Genomic DNA, 9,188 nt, shown 5'->3' with positions numbered 1-9,188 from the left:
GTAGGACTTGCTGGCCGTGAGGGTAAAGAGGTGGGAGGGCAGGACCACGGGTGTGTGCCAGAAGCCGTGCATGAACAGTGGTGATGGGTGATTTTTGGTGCAGAGCAGGGAACCCAGATTTTACCCAAAAGGGACTTCATGTGCTCACTCCATTTGGATGACAGGTCCCTTGGAGGTATCTCAACCCGCACCCACTTCCACGGCCAAGCTGAGGTTCAGCAAAACTCATTACAGCTGATTATGCATCAAGTTCCTGAGGTGTTGTCCAGGTGATATGCCTGGGGCAGTGGCTGCTCTGTGGGGTGATCTGTCCCCTGTGGCTTGGGTGTACACTCCTACCCCAGCTGCATGGCTGTGTGTGGCTTCCCACCAGAAACCACTAATATTCTTGGCATCGCTGAAGATCCTTTTCTAAGAGGATATGTCACAGTTCAGCTCACTGTATTTCTGTACATACTAACACCACCAGGCTGGATTTCTCCCTAATTCTCCTTTGGTTCCAGCTTTTTCTTCCACGGATGTCATTCCTGTCCTAGTTGTGCCCAGAGTATCTAGGGGTGCAAACAATTAGGCTACAACAGGATTATCTGGGTTTTCTTCTTGCCTTAATACAGTGAGAAAAAAGGCACTTAGGCTACTATATCCATCTAGCCTCTGTGCTTTGACACAACAAGAATGGAGGGAGGAAGCCAATTATATCAGCAAATCATTGCAGAACTTCTGCAAAATGACATTTCCAAAATGCACAGAAATACGAATTGTGCAGAAAAATTGCTTCTTTCACAAGTAGTCTATCACTGCGCAAATCAAACCAGTATAACCCAATGCAGCTGTGGCCTCAGACACCAGTAGGAGAGGTGTTTCATCCCCTGAGCTGTATTTCCCCATTGTTCATCTCCGTATCCTTGTTCTCAGCTAGTGTCCGGCGTTAGCTGTGCTGCGGCATCCCTGTGCAGGGGCCAGGGGTGCCTGTGAGCATCTTCCTCTTGCTGGAGCCGTGGCTTTGAAGGCCCCTGTTTGTTCACACAGACTCTGGGGTGCAGACACCCATTTTGCTAGAAGGACAGGGACCTGATCCTGCCTGGGTATCCAGTTGCATAGCCCCTAGTGAATGCTGTGCCCTGTGGCAGGCAAGAGCAGATGAAAGTTGGCATCCAAAGAAGGATGTTTGTGCGGGGCTCGTATTCACACACTGCTAGCACCGTCAGCAAAACCGAGCAGTTTCACTGAAGTGAAATTTTGGTTTCACCAAAAAAAATGCATGCAGCAAAGGGCAGGACAAGCTGGTAAAATTTGACTCTGGCAGTCTAATTGCTTGTAGATAAAGAAATTCAAATGGCCATCTGAGGAACAAATAAAAGTGTAAAAAGCAAATCCTCCCCATGCACACATACACCCATAACATGCTGCAGGACTTGCTCAGTTCTTCAGCTCTAAAAACTTAACATTACAGAAGAAGCGATTAAACTTTTAAAGTGTTCAGCTCTGGGAACTACTTTAAACTTCGAAGAAACCACAATACTTGAGACTTGGGGTTTTTCTTTCTTTCAAAATACCTCCATTGCTAACCTCATCATTACAGCAAAATTTTTGCAATTCCCAGGCCTCCAGGCCGGTGTTGGTAGGGTGGGTATTAATTTCCTAAAGTGGAAATACACAGCAGTGTCGGGAGGGATGGATTTCCTCATTTAGCAGATGGGCTGTGGGAGGTGGGTCTGTCGCTACCTCCAGCGAGCGCAGTGGCTCCCTCCCAGCCGCAGAGAGAAACGAGCTCTCTGTCCTGCATGTCGGGGGTTCTAATGAACCCGTCATCTGAGAGTGCAATTACCGTGTGTGTTTGCTGGGCTTATTGCAGTTGCCTACAAAAAGGGATATTAAAAAGCCCCCAAAAAGAAAGCACGACATTTAAAATAAAAGGGGAGTGGCACCCTGAACCCCCCAAAGTTGCTGTCCTCGTTCCCTGTGGTGTCGGAGGGTGCCTTCCCCGCTGGTGTGTAGGTATATGAATATTTATGTGGTTTTGCCCCGTTGAGATGCTTTTTGTGATCGGCGCTGTTAGCACTACCCTACGAAGTGAGGTGGAATATTTTTTTCTTCCTTTCTTTTTAATGAACAGGGCTTGCTCTTCTGAAGTCACCCCTTTGCTTTCCCTGCCTGGTCCCGCTTTCCCCTCCTGTTATATATGGTCTGACACTTCCAGTCTCTGGAGAAGCTGGTGCGAAAACAAGCGCCCCACTGCTGTGCGTTATGGATTGGCTCAGTCTCCTGACTCCATCTGCTCCTACAGGCATTTCTTCCCACCCACCACCAACAAAATGCAACTGTATGCCACCCAGGGGGGCGTGGGGGGGGGGGGGGAATGATGCTAAAAATCAAATTATTAATTTGCTAAGTTATTATTTAAGTGGATCATCCCAGTGTTTAACCGTGCTGTACCTTGATCTCCTTACCCCCTGCCTCCCTTGCTAACCACACCATAGTTAATGGTTTGTCAGCATTTCCATTATAAACCCCTATTTATTATTCTGACAATGGCAATTTATACTGGGAACAATAGTGCCGGAGTGAATAAAAATAATAGGACTCTAGCAAAGCAGCGAGGTGACCTGAGTACATCAATGAAGTTTTGGGTTCTGAGGATTTTTTTTCTCAGTCCCTCGCTCCCATAGCAAAGATTGTCTTGCCCATCATCTATCTTCAATTTAGTTGGGAATTTTAATTTCAAATAGATTGAGGAAAAATCGAGATAATAGATGAAAATGAGAAATAACACAGGTAGTTTATGGCTCTCACCCTCACTGCTCAGCTATAAACAGTCTCCGGTGAAATATTTCACTGGAGAACTAAGCCTGTTTGTTCTGATTTTGCTTTCTCTTATTATTTTTTGCTGCTTGCTTTGGTGTGTCGGCAGACCTTACTGTGATTGTCTGGAGGACACGATCTGAATTTGAAAACACAAATAATAGACAAGTAGCAATAGCTGAGCTCTGGCAAGGCTGGTAGTTTCACGTAGTGTCGAAGTCACAAGGCACTTTCTGTTAAAAGGAGCATTTTTCAGTTGCTTATAAGTATGCTAAGCTACGATAACGTGGCCAGTAATTTTCCTGTTGTCTGTCTTGGTCTCTGTTTTCCAGACCTCTTCAGCATTTTTCGAAAGGACATTTTGTTCTCCAGTCAAAATCCCTTTTGACCCTTTCAGAAAGGCTGAGACATCTCTCTGCTGTGGAACAAAAGGCTGGTGGTTTGAAATACAAGAATATTTTTGCTTTTCCAACAGCAATCTGAAAGTCTGAGAGCACCCTCTTAAACTTCTTTGACTAGCAAAAGGGTGTGTGTTGCTAGAGGGTTTAGAGTAAAAATAGCTCATGGATATGTCATCGTGACTGCCCAGATTTTTGCATGAAACAACTGATTCCAGCTTTGCTGGTGCAGAGTAGCAGAGACACATAGATATTCCCCAAGCAGAATTCATGTCTGGGAAGTTTTAATGTTGGCATCTCTGGACTTTTTTCTTCTATATCGATGTTCTGACCAGGTTTTCTTTGGTTTCATATAACCACCATGCATTTTTGTGGCATAACTGTAGTAAAACCCTTGCTCTGGGGATGTTGGAGACAGTGCAGCACGCTGGCCAAGAAAATGGCATCTCTGCTCCCTGGAACTGTTTCATGCCTCAAGTTTGTAACAATGGGAACTGCTGATTTCTATGTCATGATCCTCCACCGGTGATGGCCATGGCAAAGTCTCCTCCAAGCTCTGCTTGCTACTTAAAATCCTTTAACCCAGTCAGTTCAGCTCCAAATTTTGAAATGTCTGCAGGCAACTGCTGTAGCCCGTTTGAAGTCTTTTGAGACCAAGTTTCTTGGACAGAAAGGTTTAGGTGGCCCAGGTGGGGTGGAGACTTGATACAACTTACCAAGGGTGTGCACGAGGCTGCTGTGGGTTTGCACCCACAGCAGGAGCTGAAGGGAGGTGTGGGGATGGGGAAAGACCTAATGCGAGACCCTTAGAGAGAGGTCTTGGGTACCCCAATCCCCAGTGACAGTCAGGGTGGGGAGAGGTGGCATCCCAAGCAGGGGATGTCGGGAAGCCAGGTGCATGCACCACATTCTTGCTGCTGTCTTGTGCTTTTATACCAAAAAGGATGAGAGACATGAAAAATAATCTTAAAGGATCTAGGCTGAGGGCCAGAAGAGGAGCAAGGCAAGGCAAGAGGCTGTGGAGATGTGGGGCTGGGCTACAGCTCACAGGCATGTAGGGGAGGATGCAGCTTCATGCACCCCAGCTCTACTGGGGGACCTCAAAGCCCCTCTGGACCACCTGAAGACCAATGTGGGTCTGAGTGGGGATGGGGGTCTTCCATGACCCCCTTTCCCCATTGAGCTTCAGAAAGGCTGGTCAGCCCTTATGCTACATACTGGTGGACCACACACTCCTGGAGGCCGTGGTCACCACAGCACTGGAGGGACAGAAAGAGAAGAGTGGGTTTGCTTTGTTTCGGTCTGAACAAGCTGGAATTGACTGGCAGGGTGTGAGCTATATTTGCAAATTTTAAAGTAAACATGAGCTGTGGGTGATTTTTATGGGAGAGGCGGTGATAACATTCAGGAGTTGCAAAGGGCCCAGTGAACAGTTCTGAGATAATATAGAGTCAACGCCTGGGTAGATAAAGCAAGTATGAGCTGAAATAAAGGTTGCAGAGGGGAGCGGTCACAAAGTTCCCTTCCTTTTCCCAGTTTGGGTAAACTGCTGAGGCTGTCCCAATACTCAGAGTGGGAGCCCTGTTCCCTGCTCCTCGGTGAGGAAGCTTGGCCTTCACAAGAGCTGTCTCCCTACCATGTCTCTCCCTTAGATACTGTTCAACGCTGCCATGTGGCAGGGCAAGCCCTCTGCCCAAGCACTCAACCACCTTGCTGGAGACTGAGCAACAGGCATGTGCTTGGAGACAGATGCCCATCCTTCAACCACTGCTGGCTGTAGACATCTCCCAGCAGTGGCTGGAGGTGAGCATCCAGCTGTGGTGAAGATGCTTAGACATGCTCTACAGCTATCCTATCATCCAAGAACTTTTCAGGTTGTGCTCTGTGCCAGCAGTTCAGATAAAACTCTCAGGTGATCTTCTGTTATTGGGCTGGGTGCTGGGAAAACGGGGTGATGAGTTTTTTGTAAAGGGAAACATGTTTTTGCCTATCATGAGTGGCTCAGAAACAACCATTAAAAATAAGCGTAAAATAAAAATATTTCAGAAGGGCAGAGAAAATGGGCTTGGGGAAAGGTTGGGAAGGAAACAAGTTTGCCTGTTTTCTCCAGAACTTTGCGTCAACCAACAACTGAGGAAGGTATTTGTGGGAACTCTGAGTTCCCAGTGTTGACAAGTGTGATGCTGATCACAGCATGAGAAATGGCAAGCAGCTAATGCTGGGGTGGCTGCATAGCACCTTAGGTGATGTTCTTAGGGATGAGCAAATAGACCCACCTCCCTCCCCCTCCTCCCACCCCCCAAAGAAAAAAAAAAAAAGGACACCCAAACCCCACCAAACCAAAACACACAAAAAACCAAAATCCAAGACAAAAATCCTTCAAAGACGGCAACATCTGGAGTCCTGAGCATGGCTGGGTGTTTGCTTGCCTCTTAGCTAAGGACTGCAGCATCACCCTTGTTACTGAAGTTGCTTTCTCAGCTCCATTTTTGGGGGAGCATGCATGAGATTTCAGGGGGGAATATGCAACCCTGTGCTGGTTTATCCTCTTCAGAGACATGATTCAACCTGGCCCTCAGAATCACAGGCTGGTTCACCCAGGCTTTCTTGCGTACCTGCAGACTGTCGATGATATTTTTTGATTGCCCCATTATTGCTTTGGGGTTTTGAAGCCCCTGAGTGAGTGGGATGTTAAGTGGCATCCCCCTTCAGTAGGAGGAAACTATATCCCCAAGGAAAGGTTAGCGAGGCAGCACTGCCTGGGGGGCAGACTCCAGCTCAGGGCGCAATTTGGGGCAATCCGGGGGATGGCCTCTTTCCAGTAGGTGTGTTGGGGGAGCAATGGGGCTTGTGGGCGTGAAAGGGTGGAGGGGTAGAAGAAAAGGTCCCTACTGGCTTGAAGAGCTGCTCCCACTGCATGCAACCAAAACCAGCAGAGCGGATTAGAGGAAGGAGTGGTGGTTCCCCTCCCGGCAAAGCAAACAGGCGGTCATGGTGCGTGGGACAGCCACCCCACGGGTATTCACCCAACCACCCAGGATGTCCAGTTCAGCACAAGAACCAGTAATTTAAAAAGTGGTAGAGGTTTCAGGGAAAAAAAAATCTGGGGAAAAAAATGTGTTTGCCCTTTGTATTCTCCCCACTCCTTTTCTTTTTCCTCCCCAGGGGTTATTTTTAGCTGTGACCACGCATCCATTTTTCTGTTAGCCCTGCAAGCTGTTGCATGCTAATGGTGCAGGGTGACACCACCCTTGGGAACAGCAGTTACGTTATCTGTCCCAGGAACATGGTTTGAAGTGGTCTAGCCTGGAAAACATGATGTGGTCTCTTACCACTAGATGGCAAGAAGGCACTAAGTCCTGGGGCATGAAGAACGAGAGGAGACCTGGAGAGCTGCGGAGGAGCAGCAGGGCTTGGGTGCAACTGGCTTTTCTGGATTGGGACACTATTCTGGCTGTGGGGCAGTGAAGGATGGGATGGAGAGCTGGCCACATTACTCGTTTTAGCACTTCTTGTCCTCCCGGCTTCTAGGTCCTCTCAAGCCCTGATTTTTCAAAAAGTGTTATCCAAGATGAGGAATGTTAGTCACATTGCCTTCTCCCTCACTGAGGATGAGCAGCTCTTACCACCTCTGGTTCCTGAGGGTTCTCTTCTGTGTTTTTTGTCCATGCTATTATTTTTGTTTGCAACTTCTGACCTTTAGCTATGTCAGGGCTAGCCCTTTCTCTGATATAAACTTGCCAAAGTCAGTGAAAATGATTACATTTGAACAAAACCGCTGGAAGCAAAGACACCTTGCACTCAGCACAGGCGGGCTTTGGTGGCTGTGATTTGTGGCCACTAGACATGTGAATTGTGCTCTGGCTGCTACAGCAGAGTCCAGTGCCAAAGCATCTCTGCGTGCTGCCCACCGGCTTGCTGTTCAGCCACAAAAGCAGAAGGGGTGTCTCAGGTGGTTGTTTTCCAGAAGGCAGGAGCAACAGCCGATGTGCTGTACCCCATTGTAACCCTCCACCCGGAGAAATGAGCCTCCCCTCCCCTCCCGGTGGCTTTCGCAAGGGTTCACCACCAGGCAATGGTACTGATGGTGCCTGTGGCACGGAGCGCTATCAGGGCTGGTTAAAGCAGGAATTTTTTTCTAGGTCAGGGCTGAAGTAAATCAGTCAGAGCTGGGTATTAGATGAGGATGGATGAGTGTGAAGTCTGGAAGGTCCTTGTAACTCACAGTGCTCCATCGGCAGAGTGGCATGGAGAGTTTATATTGCTCCCCTGAGCCTAGCACTTCTCCACTGTGCAAAGAGATAATTAATTTCCTAATTTTTATATGCCCTGCCCCTTTTTCCAGGACCATCCCCCTAGCCAATACATACAAATACCTGTAAAAAGGCACTTCACAAATGGTCCCTGCGCCCTCTGTCTCCTTCTCCTCACATGGGTTTCAGTGGGACACATGATGGGGATGTAGGTGGGAGGAGAACAGGGTTGCAGGAGCTTTGCTGAATCAGTTAGGGGCCCGCTGCCCTGGGTTGTGCCATGGTGGTCATTCGAGGCTACCTCAACGATGTGCAAAGTGGCTGCAAAGAGCAGCCATGTCCCTGTTTGTTCTCTGGGTTGAGCTGGCTGCCCCGCATCCTCCTGTGGAGCTCCCCGCTGGCATCCCCATCTATCAACATGCCTCTTGTGTGTGTGTCTGTGTGGGTGGCCGGGTGTAGAGATGTCCCTGTCTTGGTCTGATGGCAGATCTCCTCCCATTTTGCATAAGCAGAGGGCCGGGGAGGTGGTGACCTGGGCTAGGTGCTGAGTTCACCCCAGAACGTGGTCCTTCTCTCTGCCTCTCTCAGTGTTTGTGCCATGCAAAGCACGCAGGACAAGCTCTGTGGACAGCAAAGGGTTTCGGTTGGGGGATGGCGCATGTTCCAAGTGGGTAGCCCAACACTTGACGGAGTGTGGCTGCCTACCTGGGGAAGGACAAGCACTTCTAAAGGACAAAAGCTCATATCTCTAGTCCTGCCAGCACAAACTGACCCAGTGAGAGTGAAACTGGACTATCTTGCAAAAACACTGTGAGCAAACATGCTGCTCAATGGAAGGCATCTGATAAGAGCTGCTGCGTTTCTGGTTGCTCAGTCAAGAGGACTTTGGTGCTCCCACTAGGTCTGCAGCTTCACCAGGGCTGTCTTACCTCTCTCCAGGGGAGACACCATGTCCACGACCATCTGCCAGGTGATGGCATTCATCGTTTCGTCACTGGGTGTTGCGGGGTGCATTGTGTCCACTGCCATGGATATGTGGAGCACGCAGGACTTGTATGACAACCCGGTCACGGCCGTCTTTCAATATCAGGGACTGTGGAGGAGCTGTGTGCGGCAGAGCTCTGGCTTTACGGAATGCCGGCCATATTTCACCATTCTTGGGCTGCCAGGTAGGGGCAAAAGATGCATCAGGTTTAACCCAGGAGCTCTCCTGTAGCTCTGCACGGTTTTCATCCAAAAGCAGGAGCAGATACCTTAAAGCACTTAGTAAGGAATATAATTTCCAGGCTACTCAGTGTCTGAGCATAAAAATATGTGCATATTTGTTACCAAATATTAACTTTATTCAATAGGGGTTACAACTTGGATCGTGTGTAGGTGATCTCTGGATGAGCATCACAGGTTCAGCCTTGCTGCTGGCATAAATCAACACAGCTCCATTGATGGGAGGAGAGTGAGTATATTTATACTCACAGATATTATGTCCCTTTGAATTGAAACACAAGGAAAACAGCTGCATGTAATTTTGCATTGTTATCAGAATAATGGTTTCTATAAAAAACAAATGATTTTTTTTTCCAAAGAGAAAACCGGAATTGAAGCGATCTGCCTGTGAGCAGCATGTGCAGGAAGGGTGAGAAGGGAAAGGTGCGCTCAGCCACTTCATGTTGCCTGGGGAGTTCTAGTGGTTACAAAGGTAGATTGCAGCGGGGTATTACTTTCTCGTTTGCTTGCC

The 9,188-nt window shown here is 48.4% G+C and overlaps 1 protein-coding gene across 1 annotated transcript in view; it reads left to right on the top strand.

Moving 5' to 3' along the window:
• The window catches only part of CLDN18 (claudin 18), an 88,104-nt gene that overhangs the window by 67,611 nt on the left and 11,305 nt on the right, over positions 1–9,188 (top strand). The window lies entirely within an intron of this gene.

Source organism: Falco punctatus, assembly GCF_963210335.1.
Source record: "Falco punctatus genome assembly, chromosome: 13".
NCBI lineage: Eukaryota > Metazoa > Chordata > Aves > Falconiformes > Falconidae > Falco > Falco punctatus.
Note: the sequence above shows the minus strand (reverse complement) of the source record. Positions and strands in the feature narration are given on the sequence as shown.